Source organism: Camelus dromedarius, chromosome 15, assembly GCF_036321535.1.
Source record: "Camelus dromedarius isolate mCamDro1 chromosome 15, mCamDro1.pat, whole genome shotgun sequence".
In the NCBI taxonomy this organism is placed as follows: domain Eukaryota; kingdom Metazoa; phylum Chordata; class Mammalia; order Artiodactyla; family Camelidae; genus Camelus; species Camelus dromedarius.
The window spans coordinates 17837882-17864620 of NC_087450.1; the positions used below are offsets into that span (position 1 = coordinate 17837882).

Sequence of the window (26739 nt, forward strand, 5' to 3'; positions counted from 1 at the left end):
TGGGGAGACCAGTTAGAAAGGTATTAGGCATGTGACTGAAGAAGAGGTATTTTGCAAAAGCATCCCACACATTTAAAATATGTGGTAGGGTTGGGAACCACTGTTCTAAAACAATAGTCTTTAATCTTGGCTGCACATTGCATTCAGCTGGGGAGCTTTAAAAACTACTGATGCCCAGACCTCACTCCCCGAAATTCTGATTTCACTGGTTGAGTGTTGCCTGTGCATGAGGGCTCTTCAAGACACCTCCAGATGTTTCTACAGTGCAGCCAGAGTTGAGAACCACTGCTTTAGAGACTTGCCACTCAAAGTGTGGTCTGAAGACCAGCTGTATATACGTCATCTGGGAACTGGCTAGAAATGCAGAATCTCATCCAGGACCTACTGACTCAGAATCTGCATTTTAAGGAGATTCTCTAGGGGATTCTTGTATATAAAAGTTTGAGAAGCACTGGTCTAGAGTAGTGATTCGCAAACTGTGTTCCGTGCAGCAGCAGCAGCAGCAGCGCTTGAGAACTTGTTAAAAATGCAAATTCATGGGAGACTCTGGAGTGTTGGAGTTCAGGATTCTGTTTTAACAAGCCATCCAGGTGATTCTGGTGCATGCTAACATTTCAGAACCAAAAATCTAGAGGAATAAAGCAGTATTTCAGATTGAGAATCCACTAGGGAATCTGGCCAGCTGAGTATTCTAGAGTCTTGGGGGTTAGCTCAATACCCTAACCTCTGTGTATAACTTTGGCTTCCAAATAAAAAAAAAACTGAGATGAATAACAGTTTCTCTTCTTTGAGACCCACCTTCCTCCCATCTTGGGACACATCCAGTTGGAGTAGGCTTGACATTATTATCATGGTCTGGTCTCTCTGATCTCCCACTCAGGATCCCTGCCAGAGGCTACATCGTCTCCTGCTCAAAGACTGACTTGCTAATGAGTTTCATATGAAACAAAGAAAAGACGGGGGCAGAGCAAACGGGGAAGGGGAGCAGCACAGCTGTGGAGACTTAAAAGTGCAACCCAAGAACTAAGGAAGCGAACACTGTCTGCTCACAGGAAGCAGGTATTCTCTGCGGCCCAAATGCACAAAGTGAGATCTGGGGAAGTGGTCTTGTGACTTAGCCAGGCTTTGGGCAGACAGCAAGCTGTAGTAAAGGTGCAGATTTTGACAAGACAACTGGGAGGGGGCGGGTGGCAGGACTAACATCTCACACCAATGAGATCTAGGGTGGGCTTTCCTCTGTTTTGTGGATTTTCAAGCAGTGTTCAGAAGGATCTGTAAATGTGCTTCAGGGACAGGTTAGAGGGCTGAGTCTCCACTGGAGTATTTAATATGGTACAGGAAGAAGTTTAATGTCCTCATCATGCTCCTCCCCTAGTAGGAAGCGGCGGCGCAGTGGAGGGTGGTCCTTTGGCGAGAGTAAACACACCGATACTTTGTTAGTATAAGAATGTCATGTTAATGGGGATCATATGTTTCTATGATGGGATAATTGAGGTATTATTTTGAGGTTTGTTCTTGCTATTTTTTTCTCCCCAATTCCAAGAAGGTAGCTAGGCCCTATGGGGTTCTTTCTGCCAGAAAATTTTCCAAAACTTGGAAAGAGGCAAGAGGGAGTAGTACTAGATGTTAAATGCAGTGCTGGACTTGACTTTCTATTTACTAAGGCAATTTTAGAACTCTGTAGAGGTGAGATTAACTTACAGATTTTTATTGAGTAGAGACACAAATAATGTCTGTCCAGCTGAACAGATAACCACTCTGCAAGGTTATGATTTATGGCCCTGTTGGACATTAGCCAGTTGTGTTTCTAATCCAGCAGTCTACGAACTTGTGCACAGATACAAGATTCTCAAAAGCTCTTTGGACCAGCCTTATCAGTTCTCTCATAAATTGGAGTTGAATGCAATTCATTTTATGTTTACGTGAGAGTCATGGTTTTTAATCTTTTGAAAATTTTACACTCCTTCAAAAATGGTTTCTATTATAGACAACCTCTCTTTCTGGCTTTTGTTTTTCAAAGGCCTGAGCTGCTTCTGAGTTTATGCAAAATGGGGAGGAAAATAAAGCAGAAGCAGGGAGACAGAGTTGGGGAGATTCCCCAAGGTTATGTTGACCCCGGGCCCACTTTCCCACAGAGTCCTGGGAAAGTAGCAGGATTTCCAGGGGGGAGTACTGAACAGGGCACCTCGGAGGCTGCATCCTAAGCATGGGATTCCCAGCCTCCACAAAGTTCCAAGTATAGAGCGACAGTTCTGATTAAAGTCACTGGATTGAAGGGGCCTTCAAGGGAGACCTGTGTGAGCTAAGCACTGGAGGGTCGATTAGGCTCTTCACACCACCCTGGAGATCTCCAGCAATGACTGAGCTCAAATTTCCCACCAGCCCAGTGGGCCAGAGACAGAATCAGAAGCAAATAAAGCAAATTAATGTGGTATTTCTCAGGTCCCTGGATAGTGTAATAAGATTCCTGCCTGCTACATTAGCGAGAGAAAGTTTTGTCCTATGACTTGAAAGTGTCTGAAAGGCCCCAGAACCCTCCCACAAAGGGGAGAACAGAGCAGCTAGTAGGGAGGTGTCCCTAGTCCCCTGGGGAACCTGATTAGCCTCTTCAAATCCATCACCAATGCTTGAAAAATAGTTCTCACCTCCCTGGGGGGCAGTATCTGGTCTGCTGCAAGGTAGGGTCAATCAAGCTTGTGCATGTGGTCACCATAATTACTCTAGGGTGCTTCAAGAGAATGCTTGGGAGGGTCCCTTGAGCAAAAATACCAACCTCAGCACCTAAGTCAGAGCTTCATTCCTTCAAATCTTCAGATTTTCAGATTTCAGTACACATATTCCTGGGAAACCATGAACCTAAGCATTTGTATTTAGTGTTTCTCAGGTGTGTTCAATGAAAATAGTTCAATGCATCAGAATCACCTGGGAAACTTGATAAAAAACGTGTATACCTGCACCCTGCCCCAGACCTGTTGAATCTGCTCCTCCAGGAATGAGAAACGGGGCAGGATGTCTGTACATTTAACAGGTGTCTTAGGTGATTCTGACACCCTCTCCATTCTGAGACTTTCTGGGGTGGAGTTAGGGTAAGGGCAACAATTTGACCATAAGCATTTGGGGCAGGGGCACTATCCTGGGGGGCCAAACGACACACAAGGAGTGAATAGCCTCCCCTGTCTCTGTAACACCCACCTGGTGTGAAGGATCTGTGCGTATGGGCCGATAGCCTTTTCCATGGAAGAGTGGCCCTAACCCCATCAGGCCTTTCAAGCCTTGCTGTTCACAGCAGGGTCAGAACAGCATCAGTGTCAGTACAGCCCTGGAACTTGTTAGAAACGCTGACTCGCAGGCCCTACTCCAGCTCTAGGGACTCAGGATTTGCATTTTAACACAATCCCCTGCTAATTCTCTTGCACATTAAAATTTGAAAAGCACCGGTCTAAGGCCGGGCGGGGACACTGAGTGGTTTTGTGTAATAGCAGACGCCCTCTCCGGGGCTCTTGCAGTTCCAGAATCCCTGGTCTGCTCCTCTGTGCCCTTCTGTGGCTCAGCCAGCCTGGGCCTCCCACCCGGCAGCCAGGACCATCTCCCCGTCCCGCTTCGGGCACTCCACCACGAAGAGGAGGTCAGCACGGGGCTGCAGCGTCTCCCTAGCTCGCCTTCCCGGGCAGCTGGGAGCGATGCCCGTCTGCTCCCACAGCAGGGACAGGCGGCTGCAAGGCCAGTCCCCTTGGAGTGGCCGAACTGAGAGGTGGTAAGAGAAAAGAGTGAAATTGCACCGGACCCCTTTGGCTGCAGGCTGTGGAGGCGAGAAAAACAAAGGGGACGCGGGGGTAGAAGCCTCTCTTCGCCCTGGCCCTGCAGCCTCCCGCTGGGTTGGCTCCCTCTATAGTCGGTACTGGCTGCCCTCCCGCTGCTCAGCGCTCGCCCACACCGTCCTTCCTCTTCAACGACGTCTGCCAGAAGACTCGTTACTCTGCTCCCAATATGTGGCTGGCCAGGGGCCAGGGTCTGGCTGCCGTCAGACTGACTAACCGCTTAGCCGGAGCGACGGCTTCCCCTCCACGAGCGGCGGCGAACACCGCCTCTCCGGCCCGTGGGCGTGGCCGGGGCTGCTCCGGTCCCGGGCTTCAAAGGCTTTTTAGCTCCATTCTCTGTGTGTCACCGCTTTCCTACCTGCCCTCTCCCTTCCTCTTCTTTCTTTATCCATCTCTAATTCCTTCTGTTGCTGTTTCTCCCTGCCTCCTCACCTAATCCACTGTCCCCATTGACACAGGGATGCACTTCAGTATCGCCCAGCTATCCTCCTTTAACCCCACGTACCCGTCTAGCCACTGCCTAGTTTTCTCTCCCCCAGCAGGAAAACTTGTAGCAACAATAGGCTTCATGTATTATTTCCATTTGTCCCCTTACTGCAACTTGCCTTTTATCCGCAGTGCTCCACCCAAACTGCTCTTAGAAAGGACCCCGTGCCCACCACTGTGTAAATCCAACAGTCACTCTAGTTTTCCTGCCGTACATGACTTCTCAGCAGAATTTGATACAGTGACACACCCTCGGTCCTGAACCGGTCTCCTCGTGTCTCCCCTGGCATCCAGACTCCGCTTCCTTCCGAGCTCCTTCTTGGCTGCTCCTGTCAGCTTTTCCTCTTCTACTCAACCCATAAATGTGGCAGTTTATCTGCGTTCAGCTCTGGGCCCTCTTTTCTCCCTGCCTTCTTTTTTTTTTTTTTTCTCCTAAAATGTAGGGCTCAGATGATTTCATTATAGAAAAATAAAGTCATTTTTTTTTTCCTAGAGCGTCTCAGGGAGGCTGACAGTCATCTCTAAAGAACAAGCAAACATAAATCTTCATTTCTAACCTTGATAAGTACTTTGAAGGAATTTTAAATCGAGAGAGCCCAGTGGAGAGCCCAACCTTGCTGAGAAAGCAACATTTAAGCTAACACCTGAAAGAAGAATGGGAGTTGGGCAGGTGCAAAACAAAACAAAATGAAAAACAGCAAGAGCTAATGCTGAGGACACCCACAGTCCTACCTCCAACCCAGACCGCTACTCTGTGCTCTGTTTATACCTTCTGGACATTTCCACAGGGTTGTCTCTCAGATATCTCAAACTTATTATGTCCACAACAGAAATTTGGGTTTCCTCACATGTGCTGGTTTTCTTCCATACTCACCCCCTTCAGTAAGTGGCTTCATTTTCTACTTGTTGCTTAAACAGAAAGCTGAGAGCTCTTTCTGACCCCTCATTTCCCCTCACTCCCCAAATCCACCCCAGTGACAAAACCTGTTGTTCCTACCACTAAAATATACTAAGAATCCATCCCTATGCTCCACTGCCACCAACCTGGTTTGAGCCACCATCTTCCATCACGTAGATGATGCAGTAGCCTCTCATCTGCTATCCTAACCTACATGCAAGCCCCATCCGTTCTCCATGCAACAGGCAATGTGGCTTTTCAAAGTTGGGAAGTGCTTAAAATCTATCAACAGCTTCCCATGTTACTTACAATACAAATTCTCTGACATACTGCATGCAGGTGTGCATGATCTGGCCCCTGCCTACCTTCCCAACCTCAGCTTGGGCTACCTTCCCCTCACTCACTATATTGCACCATCATGGCCATCTTTCAGTTCCCCCAAGCCATCCCACTCCTATATGCTGCTTGTCACAATTCAGGTGACTAAGACATATCTTTTTCTCTAAACCATTGAGTTCTTATTCTCCAGAGTGGTAGAAACTTATCTAAGCCAACTTGCAGTTTCTTTGGTGGTGTTTATCTTCCTGGATGTTTAAATTGTATCAGGACATTGGGTTGGTGAAGGCCCATTGATCTTGAGTCCAACTGACCACAAGGGTATCCTCTGAGACATCCTTTGTTCTCCTAGTTGTAGGCCATGGAGACCTGCTGGTCATCACTGAGATGAGTTCCTGGTTTCTTTGCCCCTTCATGAGTGGTCTGGGCTCTCCTTGTGGCTTTCATGTCTCATTTGGGAGCCAGGACTTTGCCTGGCTGTGTAATAACTGTTTGTCCAGACTTGTGGCACAGCCATTCCCTAGCTAGGGTCTTTCTTCCTCTTGACCCACCCCTCCACACATGATCTTCAGGACCAGCAACATCTCTGGCCTCCTTATGTCCTGTCCCCCCCACCCCCACCCCCACCCCGCCAAAGCCTGGAGTATCTTTTCTAGTCCAGAGAAAACACTGCTCTTCTGAAACCCCACATCTCCCAAATATTTTGCCTCTGAACAGAGTCCTTCTAGTCCCCTAAGAGCCACTGGGCTTTTGGAAACCAAAGCAAGAAAGATTCATTTCTTTCTATTACATCTGCTGTAAAGCAACCGAGCACCTTGGCTGGAGGAATGGGCAAAGGGGAGAAATAATAGAAACATAAAACACCAGTAAAATTTCAGAAATGTTATCCCACCCCATTTCTTCAATGTCCACCTCTCCCACTGTATTAATTAGGATTCTCCAGAGAAACAGCACCAATATTGGATGGATAGATAGGTAGCTGATAGAATGATAGAAGATAGATAGATAGATATTCAGGAATTGGCTCACACAATTGTGGGGCCTAACAAGTCCAAAATCTGCATGGTGGAATAGAGACCCAGGGAAGAGTTGATGCTGCAATCTTGAGTCCAGAATTCCTTCCTCCTTAGGGGATCTCAGTCTTTTCTCTTAAGGCCTTCAACTGATTCGATGGGCAGGGAGAAGGAGGGATTTGTCCTTGCTTCGCTGGTGGCTGAAGCGCATGCTTATTCTGCTTTGTGGTTGATCCTATATGCCTAATTCCATGGTAGTGTGGAGTTAATGGAAAATCTGGCAGACTCCTAGTTCACCTGATTATGGCTGTCATCATAGTTGTGGAATCCCTGAGTCAGTCAGTTGCCAAGTCCCAATTATGCTTCCAAACAGCCCTGATGCCCAGTTGCACATGGATACAGTCTGCATCTTCTAGCAATGTCTTTCAAGCTACAGCTATGTAAGTGTAAGTCACATCCTCAGATCCCTTCTATGCAAAGAAGAGTATCATTTGTATAGCAGTCAGTATATAGTCAAAAGATTAAGAGATTAATCCAAGTAGGAGCTGGAGGACAGTACTTTAATCATCTCTGGAAGCAAAAATGGGAATTGAAGTAGTTAATAAGAGCAAAAGCAATAGCTACCAGAATCCATGTACAACCATATCATTCTCTTCAAGGTCCACTTTGCTTTGAGTGCTTTAACTTAAATCCTAAACGGTAACACTAATTCCTTTTATGTTACACATTATGTAACCAAATAACAAGAATCAGGCAATTCTGGTTTCAGATTTCACTCAGAGTCTCCCCTACCCTGCTTAGCTGGTAGTGAAATGTACAGACAAGACTTGTCTAACACCCTGATGTCTAGAACACAGGCAAGTATGGTAGGAATGGAAAGGTCATAATGGAAGGTCATTCTATGAGTTCTTGAGAAAACAGAAGGTCTGATCAGATGATTATCAGCTCTCTTTCTCCTCCTCCTGAGTTGGAACACTTTTAAAGTGTGTTTTTTAAATTAGTTGTACATTCCTGAATGTTCCAAGCATTGGAAAGAACTGAACTAGACAGATTTTAAACATTCACAGGTTGATGGATCATTGTGTTTTCAACTTTGACCATTTAGGAGCAACAGGTGCATTTGTGTTCTGTCCCGCTAAAAACTAAGCAAGTGATTTTTCCCTTTCCCCTCTCTCCCTCCAGATTTCTGAAGACTAAATCTAGGTTCTATGAAGTAGTGTAGCTCTGATATTGAGATAAAAATTCAGTCAATTTTTATTTCCTGAGGGTAGGTTAGATACTGAACTATTGAATGATCCAATTTTTAAGGTAAATGACTTGTATGACCTAAAGAACATTTCAGTAGTACATCCCAAGTCACGAGAACAACAATAATAAATAACAAAAGACATAATATAGCTGCAAATCTATTTGCTAAGATAATTATAAAACTAGTCTAGAAAATAAAGTATGAAAAAAAACTATATAATTTCTTTAAATGGCACTTTTTTTGCTTGATCAATTGATGAAGCAAATAGCTGATAAATTAATTAGATCTTTAATATAGAATGAGTATTTTCATTTATGTCCCTAAGTTTGTAACAAGTAGATTAATTCCTATTTGATGTCCTTAAGTTTGTAAGTGGAGAATGTATGACAGTGTATCGTATCATGTATATTCTGGCTCTACTTTTAATAATGGGTATGATTAATTCTTTAAAACCATTCTTTTTGGAAGTTTGTAAAGAATGGTCTTCTGTCTCAAACCATGTGACAAAGTCTAATGAGGAAAGTAAGAGTGCTACAGGGTGACATTTGTAATTACAGGTACCAGTTTAGTGGTGATACCTACAAGGGTCCCCATAGTTAGGCAATAAAAGAAATGTAGAACTGAGTAATAGTTTTACTATTTGAAAGTATTTTGTTTGGGACATAGATGGCTTTCCCTACACTCCTCCATCGACATATGAAAAATTAGGGCAAAAGCTATTTTTTCATGCCAGCAAGTTGAGTTTTCTAAAAAATATCAGTTAAATTCCTAATTGTTCGACTAGTACCATCCCCAGTTAAAAGGTAATATTCATAGTTTTCAGTTTTCATCCACTTAGGGAAACACTGGGTAATGAAAACCAATCTCAAAGGGAAAAAGAAGCAACAATAAGAAAGTCCCATTTGAAATGGAGCCAAGTCATCTGGAATTGGGTTGGGTTCATTTTGTGGGTGGGCAGCTCTCCCAAATGCTTTCCTGCCTTCTCCTTTTGCATTCCATAACTCCTGGGGGGGCTGGAAAGTGGGGATTCTGCCTGCAGGCTAAACGCTAGAATAATCTGTACCACCAAGGTAGAAAAAGAAAACCGCTCAGAATTCATGCTGAGAAAACTGCAAGGTGAGCCACTACTGCTGATCTTCTACCAAAACAGTTGAAGTGTTATTTCTCCAGGCTATTTCTCTTAAAAAGAAAAAAAAAGCTACCTATCTATATCTGTATCTGTATCTATATCTATACACACAAACACACACACACAAGGGAATATACATATATGAGTGAATGAAATGATGAGGTACAAGGACCACCACCCAGATGCCAAATTCATTAGCCAGTAAGTCTGAGATTGGTAAAAAGTCCTGCTGTTGTTTCCTATATATGCCCTGCCTCAACAGATGACTCACTCAAATTCACACTGGGCCCAGTCACAGAGGAGGCAGTCAGTGGCTAAAAGTGACTAAACGCTTTAGGAAATTAGCATTTTGGTCTCTCAGTTGGTGGGTCCAATTATATTTTTGCATCTTAGGACCCATCTCACTATGGCCCAGCCTCATCCAAAGGGGGAGAGGGGATGTGGGGCAGGCACAAGAGCCTCCATGGCTTGAGAAGTTCTTTGAGAGACCAGTTATCTCTGGAGATGAATGGTTACAGTCACTGGGCTCTCAAAACTGGAATGCAGCTTATGAAGTTGAGCATTATTATTCCCCAACCCACATTCTGCAGAGGAAGTGGAACTTCTCCAGCTGGTTGGTGAGCTTCTCAGCTGTTCACCTCTGGGCTTCATTTCCAAGGGGAGCTTATTTCCTACACCTAACCAGCCACAGGGAAAGAAATCAAAGGTCTAATTCATAAAGAGGTATTTGATTTCAGGCACCACCTGGCTTCCCAGGATGTCAACGTCCACCAGAGCTCAGAGAGGCTGTCTGGTCTATTCCTGCCCCAGGTCTGAGCTTTGTGGCCCAGTAGAAAGGCAGGCCTCCCTGTGGGCCTCAGAAAGCATAGGCCTGCTCATTTCAGATCTATTGCTCTGTCTGATGAACCAGAGACTGGTCCCAACCAGACCAGCTAGAAAGGGGCCAGGGTTGATTCTCATACCATTTTGGGGCCTCTGAGCCCAACCCCTCCCAGTCAGGACAAGTTCTCCATTTCATAAAGGAGTTTGAAGGGTCTCTTCCTTTTTATTCTCCTTTACATGAGGGTCCTAACCCCAAAGTCTAGGACTTAGAGAAAGGTCTTCCTTCTTCTTCAGATCCTTTTTGGAGCAAAACCCTTGTGGTGATCCCTCGGATTTTCCGGGTCCCTGAATCAGGCAGGCAGTTCAGTTCTGGCTACTGCCTTCACTGTAAACAGGTATTAGGTACCCTGTTCATGACAATACTTGCAGTTAAATACAGGCATCTTATTCAAACAGGAAATTTACATTTTTCACATTCTTTAGCCAGAGCTAAGGAGGATGCTACAGAAGCAGCAGTGCAGATTAGGAATTTGTGGAATGTGAATGTTCTTCATGCTTCTCTCTATTGGAAACAATGGTATCTTCTTAATCCTCTTTATCCACCCTGTGTGATAATGGCCCACCTTCCATTGGGCCACTAGAAGGTAGCTCACTCTTCATCTGGTGACAGCTCCGAAAGGACTAGAGCATGGCATGGTGCTTACAGGATCAGCCTTTGGCATTAGAATAGACCCACTTTCAAACCTCCAGGCCACTCCGTCATTTAAAGGATAGGACTTGAGGAGGACTAATCAAGAGAAGAGGAGAACGAGAAAGGCCTGGTATCTGGAAAGCCAAGAAAAGAGACAAGGTCTGCTGCAGAGTGGACAGGTAAGACAGGTACATGACGGATCATGAAGGAATGGACTGTTTCCAGGAACTTGGCTGTGAGGCACAGGGACAGTGGTGGGCAGGCTGGGGAGAGAGGTTATATTTTAAGGGGGAGACCTGACCATGTTTCTCGGCTGCAGGGGAGGGACCAGAAGTGGGGAGAAGAAGTAAAAAGGAGAGAGCAGAGGCCCAGGAGAGATTGGATCCAATGTCCCAGCGGAGGCTCTGGGCAGGAGAGAATCCAGCCTTCCCTTTGCAAAAGCTGGAAGGTGAGTGTGATTGCAGAAGTGCCTGAAGTTCGAGGGTGGGAGTGGAGAGAGTTCATGTAATCGAAGCTGTTATGGACTAAATGTTTATGTCTCCCCAAATTCATATATTGAAGCCCCAAACCCCAATGTGATAATTGTGATAATATTTAGAGGTGGGGGCCTTTGGGCAGTGATTAGGTTTAGATAAGGTCAGGAGGGTGGGTCTCCTATGATGAGATTAATGTCCTTATAAGAAGAGGAAGAAACCAGAGCCTTCTCTCATTCTACCACCTGAAGGTACAGCAAGAAGCCAGCCATCTGCACACCAGGAAGAGGGCTCCCACCAGACACTGGAACTGCAAGCCCCCTGATCTCGGACTTCTCAGCCTCCATAACTGTGAGAAATAAAAGTCTGCTGTTTAAACAACCCCTAAGCCTATGGTTACAGTAGCTTCTGACTAAAACAGAAGCCTTGGTCATCTGCGGAGAGAAGGGTGGCCATTGCTGAGGAGGGGCCAGGGGTATAGCAGTGAAGGTTAAAGACTGCAGCTGGGAGAATCAGGGGAAGAAAGGATGCTGATCAAGGGCTGTGGCTGTGCTGAGAACCCGGCAGAGGTCAGAGGACAAAGGTTTGTCAAACCCACACCACAAGATGGTGAATTCCTGTGCTGCTCTCAGGAGCCCTTGCATAGAAAGAAAGAAGGAAAATGGTCAGGGGTGATCCACAGAAGAGGGTTTGTGGGGCTGACACAGCAGGAGGAATGGGCAAGGAGGTTGGGGCTGGTCACAAGAGAGTGACAGAAGAGTTGTGTCCTGGGGACCAGCCATGGTGTCAGTGATGGGCTGGAAATGAAGGGAGATGAGCAGCAGATGAACTGGGAGAAGGGGGTGATGCACTGAAACTGAAGGAATAAGGGTGAGTGTGACTAGGGAGAGAGATGATAGTAGGTGGATAGATAGACAGATGACAGGTTGAGCAGGTCTGAGTTGCTTAAGTGGAGTAGGGTTGAAGTATTTTGGTAAGATGTTGTCAAATAATCTTCTAGAAGGTTAATCTTTTTCTGGAAGAAAATAGAGGAAGCATACCCCTTAGAAGGCTAATGTAACCATCCAATTCAGAATGCATGCTGCATTTTCCCTCCTGTGCCCATGGCAGTCGGTCACCATTAATGGTCAACCACATTCTTTCCTACTAAACTCAAAATCCCTTTCAACATAGGGTTCCAGTAGCCACTACCAATTAATTGGAATTGGCCCATGAGATGGAAACTGCTTTCAGTTCTGGTCCAGATGAAAGGTAATAAGCCTGGGCGAGGATTTTAAGCAGCAGGGACGAAGTGATAGCAGGATGAAGACCCTTCTTTATCTAGGAAAGGACACCTCACAGCCCCACCTCCTTGGTTCACAGAACCCTGAGAGAGCCAAGGGTAACTCTAGAGACAAGCCCAGAAGTCAGAATTGCCCTGGGGACACATGTAAGACCAGTTTGTACTGAAGCCCCAGAGCTCACCTGGACTGTCCCTCATTGTCCCAGATGGAAACCCCAGGTCGGTTAGCCTTGGCTGGCTTCCAGAGGTGGAGAAGGAGGCAGACCATGGATCTCATGACTCAGTGATCTTCCACGTCGGGGACAGATGAGGGTTTCTGGCCCTGGCTTGGTAGGAGCTTGAGAGAGGATGCAGTTTATTCCCTTTAGTCACTCTGGGTCTTAATGTCCTAAAAGAGAGACCCAGCCTGAGGCTACAAGAAAACAGAAGCAGCTTTGGGCTCATCTCTGAGAAACACCTGTCACTTTATTTAAATCCATTTTCCCTTTGGGGGAGCAGCTTCAGCTGGCAGGAAGCTTCGTTTCCTTCGTCTCTGCTGGAATTCCTCGATATTAGGCCTTTGTTTTCTTCAGCCATTGAAAAACTGATCTCTGATTGCACAGTATGACTGACACTATAGAATCCCATTATGCCCAGTGGTGGTAATAGATCAGATATGCATGTAAAGAGTTAGGAACATTAATCCCTGACTTGTCACCACAACTTCCTTTAGACTGTTATTATTCAAAAGATTAAGTCATCTGTATGCCATCCTGGTCTCCACTTGTTTAGGACTTTTAAAATTGTTGTTCCATAATGAAATGGCTTCAGTATGAAGGCTTCTGGGACTGGTTTTTGCCCTCTGTCTCTTTGTTCATGTCTGTTTCTTCTTTGGCTCTTACCAGGAGAGCCAGGAACTGGAGAGAAAGGAAAACCTCTGCCTGTTCAATGATCCAGAAGGGACTAGGATTTCTTTCTTTCTTTCTTTTTTTTCTTTAACTTTTTTTATTGAGTAATAGTCATTTTACAATGTTGTGTCAAATTCCAGTGTAGAGCACAATTTTTCAGTTATACATGAACATACATATATTCATTGTCACTTTTTTTTTTCACTATGAGCTACCACAAGATCTTGTATATATTTCCCTGTGCTATACAGTATAATCTTGTTTATCTATTCTGCATTTTAAAATCCCAGTCTGTCCCTTCCCATCTCCCGCCCCCTTGGCAACCACAAGTTTGTATTCTATGTGTCTATGAGTCTGTTTCTGTTTTGTATTTCTGTTTTGTTTTGTTTTGTTTTGTTTTGTTTTTCTTTTCTTAGATTCCTCATATGAGCGATCTCATATGTATTTTTCTTTCTCTTTCTGGCTTACTTCACTTAGAATGACATTCTCCAGGAACATCCATGTTGCTGCAAATGGCGTTATGTTGTTGGTTTTTGTGGCTGAATAGTATTCCATCATATAAATATACCACATCTTCTTTATTTAGTCATCTGTTGATGGACATTTAGGCTGTTTCCATGTCTTGGCCATTGTAAATAGTGCTGCTATGAACATTGGGGTGCAGGTGTCTTTTTGAAGTAGGGTTCCTTCTGGATAGATGCCCAGGAGTGGGATTACTGGGTCATATGGTAAGTCTATTCAGAAGGGACGAGGATTTAACCAAAACATATAGATCTATAGAACAAAGGCTTATTGAAAGAGTTACAAAGGAGCACAGCACCAAGATTGTGTGTGTGTGTGTGTGTGTGTGTGTGTGTGTGTGTAACACAAGGGCAGAAGGAGGGAGGATGAAAGAGCAGAATGGCCTTGAGTGGGCAGATGGAGGTGTGACTTGAAACACCTATGACCAGACACACACCTAGCAGGTTTGAAGCCTGAGATTAACACACATGCTCCCTGTTACCCATCACCTAGTATTTCCTCAAGGTTGAGCTGTATTGGCATTCAGCCTCCCACACTTTTTTCTGTCATCTCCTACTCTAATTATTAAAAGATTAAGTTCTCCAGAGTAAGTGGCAGAATTGCTTCAGGTGCAGTTTCTTTTGGCTAGGACCAAATATGTAACATTACAGATAGCAGTAGGAATCCAGTAATTAATTTAAAAACGAGTCAACATTCAAGATATGTGCAAAAGTTCCTAAGGCTGTAGGCTGTATTCCTAACAGGGCTTTAATAGCTACAAGCAAGCTTCTGGTCCTGCTCCCTTGCACTTTAGCAGAAGGATCTTTCCTTAGATGATAGGCATTAACTGAGCACCTACTGATGAATAGGAAGGATACCTGGATTAAGAGAAGCTGACCTTAGTAAGTTCACAGATCTTAGTTTACAGACTAGTTAGGAAGGAATATTAACATACCTTGGGCAGTAGGTGCCTGCTGTATATATGGACTGATTGTGTCCCCACAAAATTTGTGTATTGAAACTGAATCCCCAGTGTGATGGCATTTGGAGGTGATGGCCTTTGGGAGGTGATTAGGTCATGAGAGTGAAGCCCTCATGAATGGGATTAGTATGGTTATAAAAGAGGCCCCCTGCCCCTTGTGCCGTGTCAGGACACAGTGGCTAGTCAGTCGTCTAGGAAGCAGGCTCTCACCAGACACCAGTGTGCTGGTGCCTTGATCTTGGGCTTTCCAGTCTCCAAAACTGTGAGAAGGAAGTTTCTGTTGCTGGTAAGCCACCCAGTCTGTGGGCTTCTGTTACCATGGCCTGAATGGACCACGGTGGCACCTCTGTGATTCTATCCACAGGCTCCAAAACACGTGCAAGATGTGCTAGAAGGAAATGCGTGAGGTTCAGAGAAAGAAGAAAAGTTTTTGGAGGAGGTGAGCTATGAACTGATTCTAAATACAAAGCAATGAACTGTTTTTGTTTTTAAAATAGCTTTGGAATTTTTAATTATAAGACTAATAACTGTTTATATTAGAAAATACAGGTTAGGAAAAAAAAAGTTTAAACTCCCAACTATCCCAACACCCAGAAGTAACTGTTGGGCGGGCATCACCCTGCAGCCCAGACCCCGTCTTTTTCCCGACCCCCTCCCCGCCCTGTCAACCATTCTGGTCGGATCTACTTCACACCGACAAAGCGTCCTCATTAGATTTCGTTTCACAGAATGTTTTTACTGCTGCAGCAAGTTTGAAAACTACTGCTAAACACCAGGACCGGGTAAATCTCCCTGAATCCTGATTTCCTTGCATCACTCTCCTTCTGATCAACCGCCAAGGGCACCCTCCTTAGCTTCTGCTTCTGGCCACCATCTATCTTTGCACCCTGGTTTCCCATCAACCGCCCCCTCCACCCCAAGACCCTGCTTCTAGAATACGATGTGCACATTCCTACTCCCTATCTTTTGCTCACATCTTTCTGCTACATTATAGGCCCAGCTCTTCTCTTCGAATATTTGCATTCAAACTCTATAACCTGAGTTTGTCTAGCTTTATTGGCCTATGACTCAGCAATAGCAGCTCCCTACGTTGCCCCATCCGAGTGAAGCAAGATCTCTGAGGCCCTTCAAAGTCACACCCAGAAATTTCACCCCACGTGTTGTTTGACTGTTCCCACTCCAGCCACCTTTATGCCCCATGTTTGTGCTTCTAGCCAAGGCCACTACTCCTTACGTGCCCTCCACAAATACTGTAATGTCTTTTCTCCTGATGGACCCAAGACTCAACCCTCGAGGTGCCAGCACTGTGTCCCCTGGAGTCCTCAAAGCACAGGTGCTAGGCCAGCCTCCACCCTCTGGACTCCAGGGGACACTATTCACAGCTCTATGACGCAGATCCTTCCTGAAAGCAGTTCTTGGGCATCTGCCCTCTTTCCACAGGCTCAGACCAGAGTCCTTCCCAGTCTCCCCCACAGAGGCACCCTTGACAATTTCTCATGCAAATACACATCCGAGAGCTGTTTGTCCGTCTGTACTTGGACGTACTCGGATATACTTGGATGTGTTCTAGTCTTGCTGGTGGAACTAGTTAAGGTTCAAATCAGGAACCCCATTACGTTCCCTTTAAGACCGTCAGACTCAGCACCAACCTTTATAAAATCTTTTTCTCAGGCTAAATATACAAGCCTCTGTAGCAGTCATGGTTGTACAATTGATTTCGTAATTAATCATGTTTTTTCCTTATGATAATGCTCTGTTCTTTCCTCAAATTGGTGTTAAAATTTTTATTGTACCAGAAAAAATATTTTAAAGGAATATCTTTCTGATTCTGAGGATATTAAGCAATGAAGGATATTCCTCTTCTCTATCAGTCCTTAAGAACATAGGTGTGGCTTGAATATTTAAAAAGCATCAGCATTTCACCTTTATGTCTTGTGTCATCATTGTAAGGACTATGGTTTTCACTGCTTTGCGTTTATAACCATGCCTGGTAGTCAATAGGCACTCATATACCAGTTGGCTTTTTCATTTCAGGGAGGTTTAAGGTCATTATTTGTACCTTAAGATAGCAGAGGTAAAAAGACAAGACAAAATAAAACAAGTTATAAAAAAACATTTTCAGAAAGAATAACCATGGAAGAAAGTTTACGTCAGCATTTTGGTGATAGACTAAAAGATTCCTGAAGTTATCCTCCTTGTAGGCATTGCTTGAAAAGTCACACATTGAGTATCTCATTTGCCTATTCCATAAATGCGTGTTAAGCACCTACTGTGTATCAAACAGACAACATCCATGCCCTCCAGAAACTTCCAGGTTAGTACAGAGAGCCAAAGACTAAGCTAGATCCTTTCAGACTGTGATAAGTACCTTGAAGGAAATAAACAGAATGGGAAGTAAGGATGCAGCTCTTTTGGATTAAATGATCAAGGAAGACTTTCTGAGGAGGTGATATTTAAGCTGAAACAGATGGATGACAAGGCACCAACCACGGGCAAAGTCAGGAAAATAATGTTCCCAGGGACACTACATGCTGTCTCACAGGTTGTGCACTGCTCATGAACTCCATTTACATGGACAACAATGGCACTCCCTAGAGATGTGCAGTGCAGCAGCAGCTCAGAGTGTTCCAAGCATATGTGTGTCAATTCACTTGTATAGTTAATTTACTTTTCTCAGGTCAACTTGCACATCTATTGACAAGCACTTAGTCTATCTGGACGCAATGGCAATCAAATTTAACCATGTGCTGATTCAGACAAGTCAAGAAGATGACCCTCAGCAAATTGCAGGCTGAAGTTGATGATCAGCTTATGACAATATGGTCTCCACTTCTGCAGATGTGAGAGTGAGCCTAGAAATTGACACAGTTTAAGTGGGAAAAGCTTGAGATTATTTCAGGCACCAATCCATTGTCTACTATAGTCATAATGCCGGGAAAAAGAAAGATGAGTAATTGCTGCCCAAGTTTAAATCTGGTTTTCTTGGTGAGAAATCCTTCCTCTTCAGGAATGATCAGATGTGAGATTTTGAAAATAGCCTTTATAATTAGAGACTACTATTAAAGGCATACCAAATTAACCATTCGACTCCATGGCATGGTGGTATCCCATAATGACAGGTTAATGGAGTCCATGCTTAATAAAAAAACAAAAGGGACCATTAGACTTCTAGTAAAGTCAACACTAGCTGTTTGCTGGCCACACATCCCCTGTTGAACTGACCTCAAGAGCAAATATACAGAGAAACTTTGAGGTTTAACGGATTTCACAGAAGGATTCAAAGGTAGCTTTCTCATCAACTTAAAATTAGGTAATGGAGACTTAAACAGAACTGATGTGTTGACCTCAGGTTGCTCTGGAAATGAGACATCCAGAAACCAATGTCCTGTTCCCTGCGTCTCTCAGCTGATTCTACTTCCTCTCTGAACTGTGCTCATCAGTGTTTGAATCTGTCCAAGTCAGTTCTGAAGAGGAAGTTCCAGTCACTCCTCCCCCTATACTTCTGCGTGTTCAAGGGAGAGGGGAGCTGGCAGGAACACAGGGCAGGACGGGGCAGAAGTGGTGCTCCCAGGCAGGTGCTGAGAATAGAAAGTCGTGCACAACCAGGGGAAGGAAAAATGCTGGCCAGCTTTGGCAGGTGGGATGACCAAGGACCTCCAGTTGTGGGAAGCGGGATGGAGGTGTCCATCCACTAGTGCCAGATGGAGCAGGGTTATTCTGGGATATCTGATTCAAAATAAGTGAAAAGACAGGTCACGATTCAAGACCTAAACAATGAGAATTCAAGAACTGTAGGCTCCACATAGCTACCCAGAGCATGCTTGCAATCTTTACTGTGCATATGAATCACCTGGAATCTGCCTAAAAATGCAGATTCTGATTCAGTAAGTCCGGGATTCTGCGTTTCTCATGAGCTCTCAAGTGATGTCAGTGTTGCTGCTTCATGCATCACAGTTGGATACAGGGGCTCCAGTACAGGGCAAGGTCCCTCCTCCTTTTTCTCCTAAACTTCAGGGTCCCAGTGGGGACGCCTGGAGATTGGGCAATAACACCACCATTGCCCAGCAACATTCCTGACAAGATGCAGCAGCACAGGGACTGGGAGCAGTCAGAGCCCTTTCATGAATTCCATGAGCAACTGGCTGAGGCTCAGAGCAGAAACAGCCTGAATCAATGGGCATAAGAAAATGGACAAATTATAAACAAAGGTGGGTTATACTAGTGAATCAAAGGGAAAGCCTTAAAAATCTCTGTCCTTTTTAATGCCTCAAATAAAGGATGCTCATCACTCCCGCTGTGGTTCGTGCTCTGACTGAGTGAGTTCTCTCAGCAGAGTAAAAGTTGTCTAAGTACATTGAACAAACACTGACGCAGGCCAGAGGGTGGGGTTTATGGGTTATTTCTCTTTCATACTAACCTTCTAGGGAAATGCAAAGGAAAGACTTCCTCCAGGGCCACATTCCTGGGCTCTAAATTGGATGCCATGATGGTTAATGTGTGGACTTGGGCTAGATTATAGCACCCCGTTGTTCAATGAAATAACAGTCTAGGTGTTGTTGTGAAGGTATTTCGTAGAAGTAGTTGACATCTACAATCAGTTGACATTACATAAAGGAAATTATTCTTGATCGTCTTGATTGTCAATCACTTGAAAGGTCTTAAGAGCAAAACTGAGGTTTCTCTGAAGTAGAAATTCCACCCATTAAGTGCAGCTTCATCTCCTGCCAGAGAGTTTCCAGCCCCCTCTCTGCCAGTCCCCACAATCATGTAGGCTAATTGCTTTAAATAAATCTTGTTCTATATCCATTTGATCTTCACTATTCACAGATTCTGAATTTTTGAATTTGCCTACTTGCTAAAATTTATTATAAGCCCAAAATTAATACCCTTGGTGCCTCCACTGTCGTTCACGGAGATGCGCAGAGGGGTGAAAAATTTGTCACCTAGAGCACACGTTGCCTTCTTGTCCAGCTCTCAGGCTGCAAACAAGTGTCCTTTACATGGTCTGTGTACTGCCATGATTTTCATACTTCTGTTCTTTTTGTTGGTGATTTTGCTGTTTACAATGGCCTGTAAGCATAGCGCTGAAGTGCTGTCTAGTGTTCCTAATGCCAGAAGGCCGTGATTTGCCTTGTGAGAAAATACGTGTTAGAGAAGCTTTATACAGGCATGCATTATAGTGCTGTTGGCTGTGAGTTTGATGTTAATGAATCAACAGTGTATATTCAGTCAGATGTCTTTAAACAGAAGTCCAGATAAAACAAGGCTGTATTTTCATCGGTTGATGAAAATGTTGTGACTAGAAGTTCACAGGAACCTAACCCTGTATTTCCTCTAGGAGCAATGGCTCAGTATTTGCTAATTCAGTGTTTGTGGCAACTTTATGGAATGTAACTACCATGAGTAGTGAGAATTGACTCTGTGTGTGTGTGTGCGCACACGCATGTGCATGTGCCCTACTGGCTCTGTATCTCTGGAGGTACCCTGACTGATGCAGGTGTGGTTATCACCCTTTCCTTCAGGGCTAGCTGTGCAAGGCACAGAGGGTGAGGGTCTTCTGTCCTTTCTGCATTCAGATCTCTGGCAATATTCTGCAGAAGGAAGAAAGGGGTTCATGCATAAACCATCTAGTGAATGTTAATAGTCCCCTTTTAAAAGCAAAGTTTTTCTCTTACTAGTCGATATTTAAGGACACAAACTATACACAAGCCCTATAATTTAGACGTTACTCCATCTCCCTGATAAAGTGAGAAGTAGGCTAGATTAGGTAATAACTGGAATGCATTTCAGCATTTTTAATGTAATTTGGATGATGAGCCCCAAATTACTTTTCCAATATAAACCAATCAAGTCTATTCCAGTTTGAGCGACTTTACCAAAAATAAACTTCTTTATGAATGCATAAAAAAGAGAATTAGACTGTCTCCAAGGCATTGGGCCTCTTCCCAAAAGTGGAGAGAAGCCAGCATGTCTCAGAGTGACATGGAAGCACCAATTTAACAACCCACTGCCCTTCCTCTCCTCACCCAACTGGTCAGTTTTAGTCTTCTCAGAGGCTGTGGTTATGAGTCTAGCTTGCCTGGTCCACAGCTGCAGGCTCCACTGCTGAATTATAAATTTGTCATCCTCCATGTCACACTGTCTGATGTAGGAGGGACTGGCAAAAAGGAGTAATGTCTTAGGTCAAATCCCACCCCGCTCCTGGTGCATCAAGCAAGCTCACGCCCTCCGTGGTGGGTCAACAGTGCCGCTCTGTGGGGACCAGGCACTTTCCTCCATGTGCCTCCCCACATCTGAATGAGGCTTGAAAAGACTTCCATAAAACTCTCTTTTTTCTTGAAGAACATGTCACAGCTAAGACTGAGCACCATGCATCAGCTACCATTGATCCTGAAATAAAATACTGTTTGGACAAAAAAACCCCAAAAAGCTTCTTTCTTGCACAGCTTCAAGGATATCAGAACACCATCCACTTCTCAGACTATCCATCACGTAATTCAAGTGTCAAAAAGTGTTCAGCGTAAACAGAGGAAGGGGAAAGCATAATATGGTGTGAAAGTTTTTTTGTATTTAAGTGTTTCCCTTTTAATGTTTAGCAATTTCCATGACATGACTAGTGCTCTAAGCTGTTAAATGGTAACATGGGAGCTGACTTGCCCTGTGACTACTAAATTGACACACTAAATAAGAATGATATACTAAATAAAGTTGAAATGAATGTCATACTTCCACCAAATGAAAAAATTGTAGAAATATCTGTAGTAGACAAAGTGATTGAGTCAAATAATTTTGACCAGGAAAAAAAAAATGTCTAAATGTCTAGACAGGACTAACTCTTACGCAATTTGGCGTATAGGGTCCATCTCTGCCTGTGGCTCTGGGTCCTGCATTTTCACACCTGACTGGTCACCTCCCCTCCCGCACACCAGGTGTCAGGTTCTCTTTCCCCTGTTCTCAGCTGGTTGCTCCCTTCAAAAGAATTCAATTAAGTCAGGGGTTGGAAACTACAGCCCACAGGCCAAATGCAGCCCACCTCCTGTTTTTGTAAATGAAATTTTATAGAAACCCAGCCATGCTCATTCCTTCCGTACCATCAATGGCTGCCTCCACCCTATAGTGACAGAGTTAAGTAGCTACAACAGAGACCTGATGGCCCATAAAGTGTAAAATATTTACTATCTGATCCTTTACCAGTCTGCTGGTCCCTGAAATCAAGTCCTTCACACAAAGGTATTACAGTTTTGATATGTTACTTCTCCAGGAGAAGAAATCCATTACTTGGGTTTTAATAGGTAGTAACTTCTTAATTTGATGAAAGTAATGGCTAACAGCAGGATTTAGGTCATCAGCAGTGGGATACTCAGGAGATATTTTGGGTTGGGGGAATTTCTTAAGTTCAATGACTACCTATTCCATCTACCCATCAACCCAGTTGGAGGGCCACCTACTGAGAATTTTGATAAAGTTGGGAGGTTATGGCTGGTTTGGAGAAAGACTCAAAAGAGAGGTCAGTCTGAAAGGAGTTTGGGATGGCTGCAGATGGCATTCTGGAGCGGGAAACACACAACCCAAGAGATTGTCATTTGTCTCAGTCTGATTCAAATGTTTACTCTTATCGCTTATAAACTAACAAAAATATTTTGAGGTCCACTTAAAGAATCGGATTCTTGACTTTGGTTGTCCCCTAAACTTTGGCCTTTTTACTTTTCACAGATATCTAACTTCACGAAAATAAATCTTTTTTATGGCACAGAGAAGATTTTCTCTCTGAAGTTCCCATAAGCAGTGTTATTTATCTGTGAAGAAGTCTCCTCCCACAAAGCAGCAGCAGTGAGCTCGTGGTACAGCCTGGCTTCCAGAGCACAGAGGCTGGATTCTCATCGACATTCTTAGGCAGACTTCACAAGACTTTGAAGTGGCCGCTGTACGAAATGGGAGCAAGAATATCCAGTTTCCCAACTCGAGGTGATGCCTGGGAGTGATGATCACTCCTAACATTCATATTTGTTCAGGATATTACATCCCAAAATGTTCTCCAAAAAATTCTCTTGTTTAATCCTCAGGACAGTTGTTAACATGAAAATTGTCACCCCCTTTTTGCAGGCAAGGAAACGAAGGATCTGAAGGGTTAAATGACTCACTTCAGATCAAACAGCTGTTGGAGGAGAAATTCAAACAAAAAATTCAGGTCTTCAGAGTCCTCTCAGGGTAGAAGGTTTATTCTCTGAGCTCATGTTGGAGGGAACCTGGGGCATCATCAAAAGCAGCTACACCAGTGTAGTCATTTATGGAACTCTTAAAGGTCAAGGTTTCGTCGCTGTTCAGGTACAAGAGCGGTAAGTGGCAACCTAAAGAGGTATGGGCTGCTTTCAGGTGTCCCCATGAGCTACCCAGGATAAGTACCAGAATGTCATCACATATGGTTCCTGGACCCTCCTGGGATGGTGCTCACATAGCACTAGCACTTCAGGGGGGCTTTCTGCAAACTAGAAAAATGCAGACCAACTACACAAAGATGTTCCTTACTCCAGCTGACCCAGCCTTGGGCCAGGGCTCAGCTCAGCAAGCTGAGCAGGCTAGATCCAGCCCCTGCTCAAGTCCTTCATCTAGACAAGGCATCATTGTCCAGGCACAGCTGGTACAACCATCCTGTGCCCACTCAGTTCAGAGAGCTTCCTTTACCAAGAGGGGATGCTAAAAAGAAAGATAACCTTCTTATTTTTTTTAATGGAGGTAGTAGGAGGCCTCCCAGGTCCTCATGCATGATAAGCATGCACTTTACCACTAAGCTGTCCCTAACCCCTAAAAGGTAACCTTCTTGAGAAGAACTGAATCCATCCAGGACAGTAAACAATACACCATTTACGAAGAAGGTGACAGTTAGAGTCGAGACTCGGTATGGTTTGGGTAGTGATGACAATCTTTCTGAGCTGGAGAACTCGAGCTGATCACAGTCCAGCTCATCTCACTTCTACCTGCTTCTCCCTCTTGGCTGAGCCCCTCTCCGTGTCGCACTCAAGCCTGTTTCTCCCGTTAATTCACGTGCTGCTACACTGAATGGAAACATCCTTGAACTGGAGGGAACATATGGCTAGCAGAAGGGCGGAATTATTCTTTGCGAGCGGGTGGGTGGCCATCCCCTTCAGCGCATCTCTGTCACTATATGACAGGCAACCCTGCTGGGATAGGACACCTCCTCCAAGACTACACATTTCCGAGAGGCCTACTGCCACCAGAACATGCTGGGTCTCTTCCCGTTCCTCCTCTAAATGTTCTTGGGAGCCCATAGCCTCCTCTTGGCCATGGGGCAAAGTCCAGCTGAGCTCATTAATCACATTACAGCCATCTTTCCTGCTCAGAGATCAAAGGCAGCAAGAGCTCACAATCCTCTTTTGAATTGTGTTTTCATAGGATTTGAAGGAAGGCTTGATTCAAGAGCAAAATGGCAGCTCCAGCTAATCCTGGGAAAGACCAGTAAGGCTAACTTAGGGTGTAGCTACCAAGAAAGCAGGAGGAGAGGGAGCTAGGAGCCACTCCTCTTCATGTGCCGAAACCAGGTAGTACTGAGAATAAGACGATAAAGCAGGAGTAGAAGTGGATCCTCAGACTAAAAGGTTCGATTTACACTGAACACATTCAGTTGAAAGGTGCCCTGCCTTGCATTTATCCAGTGTGCCAAGAAGGGTCACTGAAATCATGTCCAGTCTCGTTCTGATAATTACTACCACCGTGGTCCACATAAAAATGGTTGAGCAAGTGGATATGCTTCAACGACTTCCTGTCTCCTTTTCTATACCCCTCCCTTTAAAGTTCTATGTTCTACCATATTCAGATTTGGGTTTTAATTATTCTGTTATAGGGTTTGGGGTGTAGTTATTATTTTCACGATGTAATATTATATGGTGCATATAGTGGCCCTGGATCATCTCCATCAACTTTTGACAAATAATGAGGTGTCTAGAGAACTTTGACATTCTCCTGTGTTTTCCAGAGTATATCCTACTCCAGGTTAGAGTACGCCTTTGCTGTATTTACCTGCATCCGTCCAGCCAAGATTATGTAGGTAAAATATAGCTGAAGTATGTTTTCTGATGACATAAGAGTCTGTTAAAACAATTTATAAGAGGGTTATGGTTTTTGAAAATTATACAGAAACCAACCTTTTGATATTATGTATAAACCGAGTTAAGTCACCAATGGGGGTACACTTTACTCCCCTTCCTGTGGTAAGTGATAGCGGTGCCATAATGCTGAAACTGTGGGGCAGACGAGCTGGTAATATTCAGCTAATCCAGCAGCATGCTATGAATCAGGGGCTATATTAGCAAACAGCCATTACTAGAACATCATTGACTGGCATAGCGCCACGATATGCTGAACAGAGAATTTTGGCAAGGTTGCTGCTTTATAGCCAACCAAAGATAAACTAGAATTATTGATGTGCTATCGCACAGCACAAAATCCTAGGTAGGAAAAATAGATAAATGTGTGGTTCTGGAAAACAGAGGAGATCTTAGTCAGTTGAGGCTGCTGTAGAGTACATAAACTGGGATGCTTATAAACGGTAGAAATTTATTTCTCATAGTTCTAAAGTCTGGAAGTCTGAGATCAGGAGGCTAGCGTGATCAGGTCCCGGTGTGGGTCCTCTTTTGGGTTGCAGGCTGTCGGCTTTTCCTTGTAATCTCACGTGGTAGTGAGCAGAGAGAGGAAGCAAGATGTCTCATGACTCTTATAAAGGCACTAATCCCATTCATGAGGGCTCCATCCACATGACTTCATCGAATCCTAATTACCTCCCAAAGGCCCCACCTCCTAACACTATCACATTGAGGGGGTAGGTTTTCAAGATATGAATTATGGGGGTGATGCAAACATTCAGGCCATAGGAGGGGGCATCAAGGAATATTAAAATATGGCAAACAAGGTTTTCTCTCTTCATCCCAAGTACACAACTGGACAAAGAGTAGGTGCTCAGAAAATAACTGTTAAGGTAAACCAAGTTATTTTTTTCTGTAAATAGTGTGATTATACATATACAAATTGATTTAGAGGCAGATCATATTTTGCTATCAATTTCTTTAAAAATATGTCAACAATATTCTTAGCCAATAGGCCCTTTCCAGAAGAATGGGTTTATACCACCAAAAAGCCACCAATGGTGCAAAATTACCTAATTTTCACAATCACCAGGGAAGAGGCTTTTAATTTCCCACAATGGAAATACTAAGGAAAAAAAAAACCTCTCTCAAGGCATTTTTTTTTATGTGGGGAGAATTTCAAGAAATAGTCAAACAGGGTAAAGGTTAGGGGGGCGTCCTGCCTAAGACTCACTTCCTGCCATTCATACGGTTCCCACGCTTTCTCTCCTTCATAGACGCCTGCAGGACAGTCCTTTGCATGTGAACCCTGCCGGGTTCCAGGAAATGCTCCTGGCTGTGCTCTGTGGCCGGGTGTCCCACACTGACAGGTCAGTGTACAAAAGCTGTGAGCAAACAACGTGGCCTCCGCTTTTGCTTTCAAGCTGTCTGGGGGAAAATGCTGACGTCTCTCGCTACCTCTCTTCCTGTCTCCGTCTTCCTGTTGATCTGTGTGTGCTTTCATAACTTCCCCACACATGACTCATTCTACTTCATCCCAAAAGAATAGCGAAAAGGAACAATGAATTCAGACAGCCCGTTCGTACCAATTTAGGTGAGCCCTTCTTAATTAAGTCAGTCCAGAGTCAAAATCCCAGATTTAAAAAGATGATGGACAGATTATGAGGTGATTAGTCACACTAAAAAAGGTTTTGGAACTCAGAAGGGTAAAGCTGGGAAGGAGTCTTAGAAATCGTTCATTGCACTCACTCTCTCATTTTGTAGCTGAGAAAACTGAGCCACAGAAGGAGAATGACCAGGCCAATGACCTTCTCATCCCTAACTCATACTTTTCAGAAAGGAAAGTTTCACCACAGGAATTTTCATTTTTTAGAGCAATCAAAATATGATTTATTTTGAAAATATTTCTCTCATACAGACATTCTTAGGAAAATACCTATGTAGAGTGAAGGACACGGCTCTTGAAAGGGAGTGTGAATTTGAGTGGTACTACAGTTATATACGCGTTTCTAAACCCAAGGATGATGAATCTAGTTTTCCCCTGGGTCCTAATCTATACTTATTCTTTTGTTTAG

The 26739-nt window shown here is 44.2% G+C and overlaps 1 long non-coding RNA gene across 1 annotated transcript in view; it reads left to right on the plus strand.

Annotated features, from left to right (window-relative positions):
* The window catches only part of LOC135323058 (uncharacterized), a 134338-nt gene extending 107829 nt beyond the window's left edge, over positions 1-26509 (plus strand). Inside the window, exons 2-8 of the long non-coding RNA XR_010384167.1 lie at positions 881-1059; positions 10762-10890; positions 11167-11498; positions 14932-15006; positions 22281-22532; positions 22671-22903; positions 25942-26509. This is a non-coding gene — a long non-coding RNA (uncharacterized LOC135323058). The remainder of the gene's footprint in view (positions 1-880; positions 1060-10761; positions 10891-11166; positions 11499-14931; positions 15007-22280; positions 22533-22670; positions 22904-25941) is intronic.
* Positions 26510-26739: the final 230 nt, after the last annotated feature.